Raw genomic sequence first — 15487 nt, 5'->3', positions numbered from 1 at the left:
TCTCTCTCTCTCTAATTAGGAGTAAATTAAAAAAAAAAAAAAACAGACCAGCAACAGTCACCACCGTCCTACTGCAGAGTCGCTCACAATATCCCTCATTCCCCTGCTGATGTCCGCGGGTCACAGTGCTTTCCCAGCTCATTCCTCGCATGGAAATACGTCATTCCTTCTTTATCCTTCATCAGCCTTGATAGAAGTTTTTCAGTTCTATGCATCTTTAAAAGAACCCCCTTTTCACTTTTCTTGTCTTTTCTGTTTCAATTTCGTTGATTTTTTTCTCTTTGCTTTCTAATTCCTGTCTCCTATTTGGTTTGGGTTGATTTTGCTCCCTTTTTCCTCATTTCTTGGAATGGAACATAGATGATTGGTTTGAGACCTTTTGAAATGCCACACCTGGGCTGCATTCCATGCCTGGGTGCTGGCATAGTGCCACCTATGACACCTGAATGCTGTGTGTCGTCTCCCACCCTCAGGGCCCGAGCCGGTGTGCCTTCCCTTCCATCTCTCAGATCCCCCCTCCACTGCTCAAACCTGGTGTTACCTCTTGGGGCCAGAGGAGGACTGACCAAGGACAGCAGGAGAGATGGGTCTCCGCCATCTTCCCTGGGCCGCCTCGGGCTTGCTTTTGAGTTTCCATCTCCCACAGGGTCAAATCAGGCAATTACTTCTGGGCGTTCCCATTGTGCCTGACCCAGCAGGCCCACTAAGTTCTGAGGCTGGAGATGGTGTTTGGGTCATCTGTGTTGGCAAAATGGGGCCAAGTGCAGGACGTCTGTGGGACCCTCTTCACGGGGAACCCACAGCCCACCCCAGCAGCAGAGGGCGCGGGGCACTGCTGTCACGGTCCAAGGGGTGTGGCCAAAAAAGGCACAACTTATTGGTCATGTTTGTGGTATTGGGGTGTTTTACAATATTTCTAGATGAGGGAACTTCCGTCAGCACAGCAAAATCCTCATGTTAGTGCAGAATTATGCTTGCTGGTGAGTGTCAACAATGGGAAAAAGGTTCTGAGTCCCCTCAAGAAATTTTTCTTCTTGTTAGTCTCTAAGGACTCTGAATTTCCTAGCCCCCTACTTTTTCCCATAACACTCAGTTGCCGAACAACCCTTTTCCTTCTTTTACTTTTGCTTTCCACAGAAGTTGTGCACTCTATGTGGTGCCCATTTTTCAATCTCATCTGTCCTTTTGTTTTTATTTTTTTTAATTAAATATCTCAGAAACTTATTTAATGTTGGCCTGATACATTTATATAGAAAGGTTGGGACTATTTGCTTTGGTAAAATTACATGGAGGCACTGAACTACAAAGGAGTTTCAATCTGGAGACATCAGACATGGAAAACCCAACTTTATGACTGTTCTTAGCTTAAAAATGTTCAATGTGTTGGAGCTACTGCGTGAAAACAGCTGACATTTCAGGAGGGCATTTCACATTTTGGTCTCTTAGAACATTTAAATACTTGGAAATAAAAAATATTCAACTTTGAAATTTTCACTACTGGAAAACTTTTAAGTCTAGGGTTTATAGCCAGAAGGGCCGTTTTGTGTTCCTTAAACAGGACTCTGTTTCCCACAACGTAAACCTTCAGCTTTGGCTTCCATTTCTTCTGCATCATCATCTCCACCCACTTCTGCGTTTTCTCTCTCAAGCCTTTCCAGTTGCCTTGCAAGTTCGGTTTCCTCTGTATCTGGGACCACGTTGGGCTCCATATGAACATTGAAGATGCCCCTCTTTTCTTCAGTCTTTTCTCTAATAACACCCAAGCTTGGCTGAGGACAGAGAAGCCTTCTGTCCTCTCTAGGGTTGTTGTAGTCACCGCATTCCGAGGAGGAGCTATGAGATTAACCTTGCTGGGCGCGGTTTCTGCAGAACAGTTCAAATCTGCTCTCAGGTCTTCTTTTGTAGCATCAGTCCCTTCATAAGCATAACAAGCCATTTCAATATCTGCTCGAATTTTGACAGCCCATGGGGTCCAACGCCTATTAAAATTGTTCATGAGTACTCCCCACCGAACTTCATTCAAATCTCAACTAGCCAAAATTCATGGGTCTGAGGCTGCACGCTTAAATGCATCATAGGCACCATATCCAGGGCTCTCGTACTTGCCATCAAAGACCCAAGCAGGCCTCTGGAGCAGGCTCTCCAGCTGCTCCTCCCTGGTGGACTCCAGCACCTCAGCAACATGATGAATGCTGTAAACAGTTTTGGATTGGGTGAATTGATCTTCACATTTGATCGCTTCCTCTGGAGAAACTCTTCTTTTTGACAAATCAATGTATCCTTTTTCTTTGTCCACTCTAATGACACCTACACATTCATTGTTGCCCATTGGGATAAGTTTGTTTATGGAACTAATACCCCTTCTGGACAACTCACTAAGAAAAATCATGCCTTCCATATTGTATTCCAGCAGGCTGCCATAAGCCCCCATTTCAGCAATGGATCTCCTATTCACCATCACTACATCTTCCACTTCAGGAAGTCTGGGTTGATAAAATCAACAACCTAGACCTGGCATTCTGAGGTATATGTGTGAATCCCATAGTGGCGTGTCGGCCACACTCTTTAATTGAAGAGATTAGCAGGGATTCGCCTCATCTGTCCTTTTAAATGTCCCTGCGTCTTTATATAAGGTCCCTATGACCTCTGTAACAAATTCCCACACACACTTAGTTCCTTAAAACAACACATATTTATCATCTTGAAGCTCTAGAGGTCAGAGATGTGTAGTGGGTTGGCAGGACCGGCCCCTCCTGGCAGCTCTAGGGGAAGATCCCCATCCCTGCCTCTCGCAGCCCTAGAGGCGGCCGCCCTCCTCGGCTGAGGCTCTGAACCCTACCTCTGCCATCACATCTTCTATGACTCGCCCGCCTCCCGCTTTCACTTAGTAGGATCTTTGTGAGTGCATTGGCTCCACTCGAAAAATATTTTTAAAAATCCCCATTTCACTTTTTCACTTAATCACTACACTAGTCCCTTCTACCAGGTAAAGTGACATGTTCACAGATTACAGGGATTCTGCGCCAACCCTTTTGCACTGACTTCCTTTGGAGCCTTCCCCTATGATCTGTGTTCTGATCTCCAGGACACTCTGCAGTATTCCAGTGTCAGGCTGAATTTAGCGTTGGCGGTGGTCGCAACCCGCTGCTGCCTGCCTTTTGCCTTGTGGCTGAGTGAGGCGCGGAAGGAAGCCCCGTGGAAGACTTTGCCCTAGGATTTGGTGATTCTTCAGTTTTCAACGATGGCATTTTGACCCTTTTACACTTTCTCATCACGTAATACAGAGAGCCAGTTGTGTACAGGATGTACTTTTTCTTCGGTGTGTTTTTTCCTTTGGTTTGGAGAAGCCATCTTTGGAGATAAGTAGGTGCTGCTGCCATTGTCCCCCGCAGCTCAGAAGGGGACTGAAGAGTGTTGACTGCCCAGGCCCAGAGGTCCCTATCTCCGGGTCCCAGATTTCCCCATCGTGGCCTCATGGAACTGGAGAACTCAACTTCCCTGTCCCTCTCTATCCCTAGAATTCGGTCCTTGGCCCCAATCTCAGCTTTTTCTGCCCGGTGACTCTAGAAGAAAAGAACCTGCAATGCTATCAAGAAGCCTCCTGGCTCACACTGAAACTTTTCATTGTCTTTCTCCCCAAAATCATGCCCAGCGACAGTCATCCAGTCCCATAGTCCTTATGATGACCATCTCCCAACTCACTTCCAAATGCCTGAAGCCCACATATTCTCTTCCTCTGGTCACTCCATCCCAGTTCAGCACCAGTGAGAGTTCAACAGCTGCAACAACAGGGCCTGCTGGGCCCACCCCTGTGATACCTCCCCTCAATGCGGGGCCTCTTGACCAGCCACCTGATGAGTGATCCAATGTCTAAGGAGCATCTTACAGTTTTCTCCCCACAAGGCTCACAGTTGACTCCCATAGGTCAGTTTCCCTGGGATTCAGACTCTAAAGGGATGGAAGCCTGTGGGAAGCTCCCCGTGGGGAGCTGTCAGGACCCACACGCCTGAGGGAGTGAAGGAGCACGACTGGCAGAGGAGCAGTTCCACTGCAGTGCAGCCACCAGACGTGGCCGCTCGACAGGGAACTGGACAGAGGAGCGGCCTCTGAGACTCGTTTACATGGACGGGAGGGGGCTGAGCCTCGGCACCCAGTGCAGCCAGCCCTCCGACCCGGGCTGCCCTCTAGAGGGGGTGCAACCCTGCAAACGAAGCTCACTTCACCTGAGGGAGAGTCCCAGAGAGCCTCTCTCGGGTTAGAATTGCCATTCCCCCCCACCCCGCAGGGAATAGGGTGAATTCCTCAGTCCTACATTGAGGATTATTATTATTATTATTATAAGCTCTTTAATATCTATTCTTATGTAAATAAAATTGGCTCATCGTAACTCTGCAAGGAATCTAAAGGTGTGCCCTGCCGTCTGACTCTCTGCGTTCACTAGAAAGGTTTCTGCTGACATGGTCAAAGGGGTCAAGGCAGGCTGAGTGGTGTCTGAGCTCCTCCCAAACATGTGCCATTTCCTCGAGTCACAGGGGGCTTTCAGCCAGCAGGTCCCATGAGGTCAGGCCGGTGAGTCCTCCCTCAGCCCCAGAGAACATGGGCCACCCAGACCTGTCCGTGGTTCCAGCAAGCAGCACTGGGGCTCTCTCACTGTGACATCTGTCCTCACTCCACTCATTTGTCCTGTTCACATTTGTTCCTGCAACTCTGAGAGTTTGGACCTTCCTCAGTCAAAAAACAAGGTCTTAAAGTCATTGTATGGAAGACAGGGATGAATTTTTCTACACTTGGGTCTGACTAATCTGTGCCCTCCCTAACTCTCTGAGCCTCAGTGTCCTCATCAGAATGAGGAGAATATTAACTTCCCCGTAGGGATGTGAGGACCAAGTCAGTTAATCAGGTACCACACTTACATGTCATTGAGCACACATTCTCTCCCCCGATCCCTCAAGAAAGACAGCCCTGCAAGCTAAGAAAGTGGTGATGGACGATGAGGAAGCTCTTTACCCTGATTTCTGCCTTGAGCCTGAGACCAGAGCAGGTTCAAGAGATCCAGACACTGATGGTGCAGGCGGCAGCGGGTGGAGTAAGTAGGGAGCCCTGGGAATGGTCTCCTCTAATGTCCCCTCCTGTTCCTGTGTTTTCAGGCCTATCTACTGGAGTCCTCATAACTCTTCTCCTAGTCTTCAAGGTGCTGCTTCTGCTTGCTGTCTCTGCCATCTATATCCACAGGAATTGGAGACCTTGTCTGTAAGTGTGTGACAGGGAGGGCAGGCCAAGGTTTGGTCAAGAAGGGACAAGGTCAGCAGGAGGGGCCAGCTCACAAGACACACACGGTCAGGGCTCTTGCGGCATCAAGAGAAGGTGACACAATTGTCACCCCTCCCTCAGTACCCTGAGAAGTCTCAGGAACCACTCTAAGGGGTTCCTAGCTTGCAGGAAAGTATGGGGTCTTGTAGAACTTGGGCTGTACAAGTCTTTTCAAAGGATGTCCAGGGCTGCTGTGCAGCACGTGGGCAGAGGGAGATGAATGCGGGGCAACTATGGGCATGGATCTCTCAGAAACCATCTCTACATTTTCTGATAACTGAGGTCCTTAAGGCAACAGAATCTATGTTTTAGAGTAATGTTCAGAAGGCCTAGATCTCCTGCTCAGAGGGCCGTTCCCCATCTAACCCTGTGGGTGGCAGAGCGGAGGGGATGGAGACAAGGCATCAGGGCCCGGGGAGGAAGGCTGAGGGGGCAGAGTCCTGTCTCTGGGGCTTCCTGTCCTCTCATGACAGATGTCCCAGGAGAAAGACAGCCCAACACTTAGGACACATGCAGGAAACATTTCTTGAATGATGGCCAGCTATTTAGGAGTGGACATGTTTCCCATAGGTCCTTCCATCCTCCCCTGCTACCTGACTCCCTCAATCTCTGCGGCCTCCTATCTTCTCTGAGGGGCCCAACCTAAGAGAAAGACTTGACCAGAAGCTTCTGCGGCCGCTCAGCCCAGATCACCTGCCCACAGATCCTTCTGCTCCTTCTCACAGTCTTCGATGCCCCCAGAGCTGAATCTTCATACATGGTCCTCACAGAAACAACACAAGAGAACCCCAAATTATCTGCTGCTCCGTTTCCTCATACACATGACTTAAACGTGACCAGAAGGGAAAATGAGCCGCTGGGAATGGAGAGCACGGAAGGGGCTGTGACGTTAACGCGATCAGGCCGTTTCCAATCACCGTTGTCCCAGGAGCCACAGGAACAGAAAACAATACTATGACCGAGTCGTACGATTGATACAGCGAGATAGCCACATCCATATGGCAGTTGGTTCAATAACGGATATGCCCTTTAAATAATATTTTTGGTTGCTCTTTAAGGAGAGTATAAAAATGAGGAAGAGTAACTTCAAGTGAGTTGAGGTTTCTGAACTATATTAGCTGAAAGCTGCATTCAGGCCGCAGGAGTCTGGAGCGGAGCTGGTCTTGTCGAGCTGGATCGGGGGTGAGGGGCAAGGGTCTCATTTAAAACACCAGCGACTCACTTTCCTTCCCTAGTTTCAGTCGATTTTCTCGATCTATGTTATTTCCCTTACTGTATACCTTTAGGATTATTTCTACAGATTTCAAGTGATTATACACCAGAGTCAGTCGATGAATATGTCTTAAATGAATGGTGAAGTGAATTATTTCCTTTCTATTTTGGGGGTATTGAATTATTTTCTTTAGTTAAATGGCATTTCCAGCAACAGTCACACTATCTGAAAGTATTCTTTCTTCAAAAATTAAGGTACACTATTATTCTGCAAAAATGTGTGGGTCTACGATGTCTTAAGGGTAGGATTCTCAGAACCAGATAAGCCATTAAAAACCACACCAGCCTGTCATGCATCAGACACTGAGTGGCAATGTGGTGAAAGTTCCTTAGAGAAATCAAGCAGACATGCTCCCCTCGGAGGCCTGGTAGGCAGAGAGGCCTGGGTTCCGATACTGGAAAACACATAACGGCTACGTGACTGTGGGCAACTCGCTGACGCTCTCTGAGCCAGTTTCCTCCTCTGAAACATGGGAGTGATGCTGCCTCAAGGAATTGTGGGGCTTTAAGGGACAGAGCTGTGTGAGTGCACAGGGTCTGGAACCGGGCTGTGCATGATAAGAGCCCTGTCTTCCTTTGCTTATGGAGGAACTCACACCATCTGCGTGTGTCCACCCTGTGAGGCGATGACACGGACAGCTTTCCAGGGGCCCGGCCGCCTGAAGACGTTCTCAGACTTTTCTGGGAAAAGACTTCCCCACTTGTAGCCTGGCATCTGGATCCAAGAATCTCTTTAAGGGCAGCAAGAGCAGGATTTGCTTCAAAGTGGGGGACACGCTTGCCAGCATGAGGGGAAAAGGAAGGAAATCTTAATGTAATGGAAACTGGGCTTTACACTGAAAGCAGGTCCAATAGCTTTTTTGCTGTTTGTCTCGGGAGAGAGCAGCAGGCCTCCTCGCACGGCTCCAGCGACACGAGCCCCAAGCTCAGCAGACTGGTCCCAGACGCATTGGCATGTTCACTAAGCCAGCCAATGAACTCCAACTAACCCTGTAGCGTGGCCTGAAGCTATATTTGCCCGAGGCCTAAACTTTTGAGCACAGATCTGGTCCTCGTAGGCAGTACTCAGAAGTGACAGAGACCCAGCAACTGGCACTTGGCCACGCCCCTAGACCTCACCCAATCAGACCCTGCCCTCTAGGAATTCCTTTATACCTTCTCTCACCTTCTCCGTTCCTTACCTTTGATGACTTAATTCCAAAGTTGTCCAAGCAAGACTCCCAAGTCAGAATTAATATGTATAATTGCTGCTTATCATTATTTTCAAACTTTGCTTTAAGTTATATTGTGGGGTGTGGGGGGACTGGTGTGAGCCCTCTCTCTCGTCTCCTGGTTTGCCAGCTGGATACATAGTTCTTTATCCATGGAATGCTGTTGCCTCACATTGTGGCTTCTCAGTGAGCATCAGACATCAGACTGGCTGACTTTGATGGCTAAAATGTAAAACATAAGTTTTCATTCTTTGAGGCAAACCTAATGGTTCCAGAATGTGACTATAAGGCACCTGAACTCACCTTCGCCCAGAGACTCAGTGAATTTGTTGCAGACGGGGAGAGAGACTCGAGCCAGGAGGCCTTCCTCCCCCGCATCGGTCCTCATCCCGCCTGCAAGGGAATGATTCAAGCAGGAGACAAATGCATTAGTGGAAATGAGGTAGCAACTGTATTTATGAAATACATACAAGCACAAAGCTGCAAGCTGGCACCCGGCTAGTCTAAATGCCCCACATATAGAGGAAAGACCATTGTTAGTAAGCTTGTTCTATGCACTCAGCTGAGGCTGCAAGTGGATACATCGGCTGACTATTGGGATTCAGGGGTTACACACCTTAGCTATTTTCTAGGTTCCCCTCCTGCCTCCTCAGGAGTAATGTACAGCTATGAAGGCTTTCCATAAAGGCTCTTTGTTTTACGTAGTGGAATTGTTACAGACGCTCCCTTTCCCAGCATAGACTCTCAAGAGCTACCCGTCCTTCCTGCACCATTCCTGCTTGGGACATTCAGGACATCCAGCAATCTCAGTAAAGTCATTACAGACACTCACAGAAGCCCTTTTTCTCAGCACAGGCCAAGGACTCCCCCCTCCTCTTGTGCTATTTTGCTTGGAATGCTTGGGACACCTGGCAATCTTTTTAAACCAAGGCCAGGACTGCTGAGTCAATTAGTGAGACCTGTCTTTCTTTGGCTTCCAGCCTCCTGTATGAAGTACGTTGTTAGATTGTAATGGTGAGGGCCCTGCTTTTATTTCTGCTCTGGCCACTCATTCCTAGCCGCTGCCTAACAGATGTACAGCTGCTAGGGGGACGATCCCCTGAGAAAGAAATCCAGGAGTAGAGTCATGTAAGTTCTTTATATATTTTGGAGAGCAGACCCTTGTACGAGGTATCATTGGCAAATATGTTTTCCCGTACGGTTGGTTCCCATTTCATCTTGCTGATGTTTTCTAAGCTGTACAGAAGCTTTTTATTTTGATGAAGTCCCATTTGTTTATTCTTTCCTTTATGGCCCTTGCTGAAGGGGACACATCAGTGACAATATAACTTCGTGGAATATCTGAGATTTTCCTGCCTACATTCTCCTCTAGGACTTTTATGGTGTCATGACTTACATTTAAGTCTTTCATCCATCTTGAGTTTATTTTTGTGTAGGGTGTAAATTAGCAGTTGAGTGTCATTTCTTTCCCTGTAGCTGTCCAGATCTCCCAACGCCATTTGTTGAAGAGGTTATTTTTACTCCATTTTATGCTTTCTTCCACTTGGTCAAATATTTATTGACCCTAGAGGCATGGGTGTATTTCTGGGCTCTGTCTTCAGTTCCATCGATCTGTGTGTCTCTTCTTACACCAGTGCAAGACTGTTTTGATTACAGTGGCCTTGTAATATAAAGAACTCACACGACTCCACTCCAGGAAGACAAACAATCCTATTAAAAAGTGGGCAAAGGGGTCCTGGTTGGTGTGGCTCAAATGGACTGAGTTCCAGCCTGTGAACCAAATGGTCACTGGTTCAATTCCCAGACAGGGCGCATGCCTGCGTTGCAGTCAATTGTCCCCTCTATACGGCACAGGAGAGGCAACCGCACTTTCATGTTTCTCTTCATCTCTCCCTTCTTTCCCCTCTCTCTATAAATAAATAAATAAACCCCTTTTTAAAAATTGGGCAATGGACTTGAAAAGACACTTCTTGAAGGAGGACATAAGAGGGCCCAGAGACATATGAAAGGATGCTCAGCATCACTAGCCATCAGAGAAATGCAAATTAAAATCGCAATGAGATACCACTTCACACTGGTCAGAATGGCCATCATAAACAGATCAACAAACAACAAGTGCTGGCAAGGTTGTGGAGAAAAGGGAACCCTAGTACACTGTTGGTGGGAATGTAGACTGCTGTTTCCACTGTGGAAAACAGTTTGTAACTTCCTCAATAAACTAAGAATGGAGCTGTCTTTCCACCTGGCAATTCCACTGCTGGGATTATACCCTAAGAATCCTGAAACACCAATTCAAAAGAACCTATGTATCCCTCTGGTCACAGCAGCACAATTCACATTAGCCAAGTGCTGGAAGCAACCTAAGTGCCATTCAGTAAATGAGTGGATCAAAAACTATGGTAAAGCCTAGCTGCTGTGGCACAGTGGATTGTGTGCTGGTCTGTGAATCAAAGTGTCACCGGTTCACTCCCCAGTCAGAGCAAAGGCCTGGGTTTTGGGGCCAGGTCCCCATTTGGGGGTGCATGAGAGGCAACCACACATTGATGTGTCTCTCCTCCCTTTCTCCCTCCCTTTCCCTATCTAAAAATAAATAAATAAAATCTTTAAAAGAACAAAACTGTGCTACAGTTCCATGGTATAATACTACGTGGCACAAAGAAAGAAGGAGCTCCTACCCTTCGCAACAGCATGGATGGAACTGGAGAGCATTATGCTAAGTGAAATAAGCCAGGCAGTGAAAGACTAATATCATCTGATCTCACCTACAAGTGGAACATAATCAACAAACCAAGCAAGGAAAATAGAACAAGAAACATTGAAATAAAGAACAAACTGACAGTGACCCGTGGGGAGAGGGGAAGGGGATAACAAGGGCAAGAAGGTAAACAGTGGTCAAGGAACAGGTATAAAGGTCCCATGGACAAAGCCAAAGAGGGGGTAGGATTGAGGGTTGGAGGTGGGGCTTGGTGGGGTAGGGGAGAGTGATGGTGGGGGAAATGGAGACAACTGTATTTGAACAACAATTAAACTCATAAATAAATAAAACTAAAAAATAAAATAAAATTCATCAGTAAAACATTCTAGAAAAGAGAAAAAAGAAAAAGGAAAGAAATCCAGAGACGACTATTTGGGAGACTCCCATACATTGGACAATCAATAAAAAACCCACATCTAAACAAATAAAAGAGAATGAGGCAGAATCTCACCGTAAACCCCACCCTCAGCACAGACATCTACATCTGGGAGAGACTCACACCCCCCGGCTGCCACTTGAGGAGCGGGATTTGGACCCAGTGTGTAGCACTCCTAGTGTTTACCTTCTCCCTCCGAGGTGACTTCCAAAAGCAAAGTAGCTCTGAAAGCACCGCATTTGATTTCTCCTTCTTCCCACTGCTATTTAAGTCCAGAGATGCCTGATGTTATCTTTGTGGCTTTTCTTCTGGGCATCAGGACTGACAATGATGAGTTCCATGGTCACCTGCACTGCAGATGGTGGAACCTGTAACAAGTGAGTTGGGGGAAAGCCTCCGTTTTTAGAACAGTCTGCAAACTGCAAAGATTCCGCACAGAAACTCTTATGTATTTTAGGCTTCACATAAATAAAGTATTTTCAACTGCCCTAATAGATCCAGTCTGAGAAACGTGGAAGTGTCGATTCATGACAAAGATGAACGTGGGTGTAAAAGGAAGTTCAGACTTAGGAAGAAGCGCTGAGGTGAAGTGAGCAGGCACTTCATTTCTGACTTGTGCTGTGACCCCAGGCCAAGGAGTGCATGGGCCCAGAGTGGAAACTCAGGAAACATTTGTGTATTTAATATGTGAATGAACAAATGAGTGAATTTTCCCTACACCCGCGGCAGGCCCTGTGATGCATCGCCTCCTGCCTCCCACAAGGGGCTCGGGCAAGTGGAAAGAAGCTGCAAGGATGGGCAGGTCACCCCGCACGCCTGCCGTTCCCTCTGCCGGCCCCGCCTGCGCCAAGGACACGCTCTCTCCACACACCTTCTTCATGTTCCTTCTCTCTGACATTTAGAGCAAAGGGGAGCTTTGGGCGAGGGGACTCGGGGATGTGTGCCCCTGTGCAGTGAGCTTCAAACTTGCCCTGCCCCATTCACAGGAGAACCAAGCAGATCACAAAAACATGTTTCCACCCGGCCCCTAATTATTAACCACCCTTAACAATCAGAGCAGACCTTACCCTTCCGCAGGGCTTTTGCAAGTTTGATTTCATTTTAACACATAGATATTGGAAATCACTTAGTCAAATAAACTTTTTTCTAGTCTGAAATACACAAACAATAATAGAAAAAATATCGATGGATCTCTCCTTGAAAAACTTAACATTTTATTTTTTAATAACATACGCATAAATACTTAAGCCATATTTAATATTACCTTGTGTGTTTTTAAAAGATCTTATTTATTTATTTTTAGAAAGAAGGGATGGATGGAAAAGAGAGGTAGAGAAATGTCAATGTGTGGTTGCCTCTTGCGCCTCTTACTGGGGACCTGGCCTGCACCCAGACATGGGCCCTGACTGGGAATTGAACTGTTGACCCTTTGTTTCTCAGGCTGGCACTCAATCCACTGAGCCACACCAGCCACTGCAGCGTGTTTTAATTTTTATACAAATACTATTATTCTGTATACATTATTCTGGAACTTCATTTTATTTTTTTGTGTTTAACACAGCTTGTGTAATTTATTCATGCTGTTCTATGTAGCTTCATTTTATGAATTTTGTACTGCCCTATTGCTTCTGTTTATAACAATATGTTGAAATTTATTGATTCCTCTCATCTTCGATATTGAAATTTTCCCTAATGTTTGGCTAGTACAACTTTAAACAGACATTCTTATCTTTGCTTCTTTGGCACATATGGGGGACTCCTTCTTGTTCCTCTAGCATGGTCACCAATGAGCAGTGTTGGTGTCATTGGGGAGCTCTGGTTATACCAATAGCAGCTTTCAGTCATTGATCAGGTTTTGCTCTTTCATTGATGTCTCTCACCTCACTATGTTTTCCATGTGTGTGTATACAAGCGTGCACGTGTTTATAGGTGGGGCGGGGTCTCTTTTTCTTCCACAAAGATAAATGACCCCGCACTCACTGACCCGCACTGACCTTTGCCATACATCAAGTCTCCATACATAGGTGGCTCTTTCTATGGGCTCTCTGCGCCATTGAGCTACTTGTCTCTCTGTCAGAACTACTCTATCTTAATTAATGTAGCTTTATAATCAGTTTTCATACCTCTTTCGGGAAAATCTTCTAATCATTTCTTGTTGTTGAAAACGGTGTGCTTTCTTGGCCCAAAAGCATTTAAAAATCGCCATGTCTTGTTTCATGAAAAACCACATTAGAATTATCATTACATTGCACTGCATTTATATGGTGATTCAGGCAAGTTAATATCTTTTAATATTAAGTTTTCCCAATCATGAATAGGAGATTTAAGTTTTAAGATATCTTATGACTTTTCATTCACAATTTTATAGGCTTCTATTCCTTAATCATCTTATGCATCTCTATTTGGAACTGTCTTGACACTTTCTAAATCATGAAATTTTTAAATGTTATAATTTCTGTTTACAGTGGTTTCTTTCTATGGATTAGAATGGTAATTGATTCTGGTCATTACTTTTATATCCACCAAGCTTATGAATCCCTTATGACTGTTAACAGTATGGACATTCTTTTTATTTGCCACACTTAAAACACTAATGACATAGAATTGCTTTCTCCCTTTATTGAAGCAGCACATGTGCATGTTTAAAGGATCAAAAAGTTCTAAGTTTTGTGTATAAAAATGGGAGTCTGCCTCATGTCTCACCATTTTCTACCACTCAGAGGCAACCACGTGCCACTCTTAGCTGATTATTTGAGGATGGTTTTTTTTCCCCCCACACATCACATAGATGCTTAAAATGCCACTCCTTTGCTCTTAGGCATTACTGTGGACTTACTTACCACTGACGAAGGTGGGACATAAAGTTCTGTTACTGCTGACCTCATGCCACGGTGCACACTTTCTACTCCCCATCACCCTGCTACCATTGGAGTATAAATTGGATACCTGAATGCTCAGTGTCTACCATATAATGACTCTGAGGTGGATATGTACAGCTGAGTCTAGTGACACTCCCTGCTTTGCTCTGTTGATCCCTCTCATGTATGTCTGTGTAATGACCGCCATGACCAGGATGCAGAGCGACGCCACCACCACAGAGGTCTCCCTGTGCGAGCCCCTTACAGTGGCCCCGTCCCCCTCAGACCTAACCTCGGCCAATTCCAGTCTGCTCTCCGTTCTATAGTTTCAAGTATGTAAGATAAGGGGAATCATACACTATGTGACATTTTGAAATTGCCTTCGTTACTCAGCATAATGTATTCAAGAAACTTAAAATGGTACCCATGTAAGTAAGCCGTTTCTTTTTATTACTGAATACTGTTCCTTTGCTGGATGCACCACTTTGTTTAGTCCTTTGCTTGTTACTGGACACTTTGTTGGATGGAGTTCCATGTAAGTTGTGAGGTCCATACTGCACGCTGCATTTGGGTTTTTATTTGTTCCATCAGTAAATGGTTAGAATAGGGAGGCATTCAGTGGCAGACCTGGTTTCACCCCAACAGCCTCTGGTGAACCCTGTCCCTTCCTCCAGCTGAGCAGCTGTTGGTGAGGATGAAGGAGATGAGGCCGAAGTCAGCCACATTCTGAAATCCGGGCCTTGGGAATTCGAGGCACAGCCCTCAACTGCAGCCCCTTCTCGTCCTGGGCTCCCAAGTGGGGCATCACCGTGAAGATCTCAGATGGGGCGAGGGGCCCAGTGGAGAGCAGAGGCCCCAGGCAGGGGCAGCGCTATTCCCTGTAGGCCTGTCCAAGGCTCTGACAACTAAGATGCATAACTCCTCACCCTGCAGCTGCCTTCTCTTCCTGATTCTATTTCACAATCTGGAAATAGAAACTGTCTCAAATCTGGAAGCAAGCTACTGTCTCACAGCCATCGCACCCCATCCTGGGCACTTCCTCTTATATCGCAGGAGGCGGGGCCACTCTCCTCTCACAGAGCAGAGGTCGGTTCTCCCAGCGCACAGGAGGATACAGCAGACTCCTCAGGCCTCCAGGATGCCCGTCTCTGCCTCCTGGTTCCGCCCTCCTCCTGGCCTGCTGCTGACTCTCCTTCTGGGCTTCACAGGTGAGCGTGCCTTGGGGTAGAATCTCCTTTCTCTCCCCCTGGACTTTTTCCTACCCCTGAAAATTTAGAGCCTCCAGGAAAGCAGGGAACATACCCAGTGCTTTCACAGAAGGCCGAGAACCAAGCAGTATCTGAGAGCATGAAATCAGGGGTCCATTGTTTTCTCTGTGGGTCCATCACCTGAAGGCGTGCTCTGGTTTGGATACCAGACCCACCAGAACAGATGATACTTCCAACCACACCAGTGACAGCTTTGTGGGTATTAAATGTTCTAATCCTCACAACATCTCTGTGTGAGCGCTATCACTATCATCCCCAATTTACAGATGAGGAAACTGAGGCAGAGAGAGTCACAGGTCCAATGTCACTGATGTAAGACAGAGTTTCAGCCAGGATTCAAGTGCAGGCCGAGCAGCTCCAGAGCTCATTTCTTTAACCGCATTATACGGCTTCTCAGTGAAAGCTAATTGTGGAAAAGTCAGAAAACACAAAGAGGT

General features: G+C 46.5%; 1 pseudogene; it reads right to left on the bottom strand.

The window, feature by feature from the left end:
* Positions 1-1550: 1550 nt before the first annotated feature.
* On the bottom strand, positions 1551-2518 carry LOC129070945 (eukaryotic translation initiation factor 2 subunit 1-like; annotated as a pseudogene).
* Between the last annotated feature and the right edge of the window lie 12969 nt (positions 2519-15487).

Source organism: Pteronotus mesoamericanus, unplaced genomic scaffold (assembly GCF_021234165.1).
Source record: "Pteronotus mesoamericanus isolate MK-2021 breed Mesoamerican mustached bat unplaced genomic scaffold, CSHL_Meso_final contig_25, whole genome shotgun sequence".
Taxonomy (NCBI): domain Eukaryota; kingdom Metazoa; phylum Chordata; class Mammalia; order Chiroptera; family Mormoopidae; genus Pteronotus; species Pteronotus mesoamericanus.
This window is presented reverse-complemented; position numbering and strand designations above follow the sequence as displayed.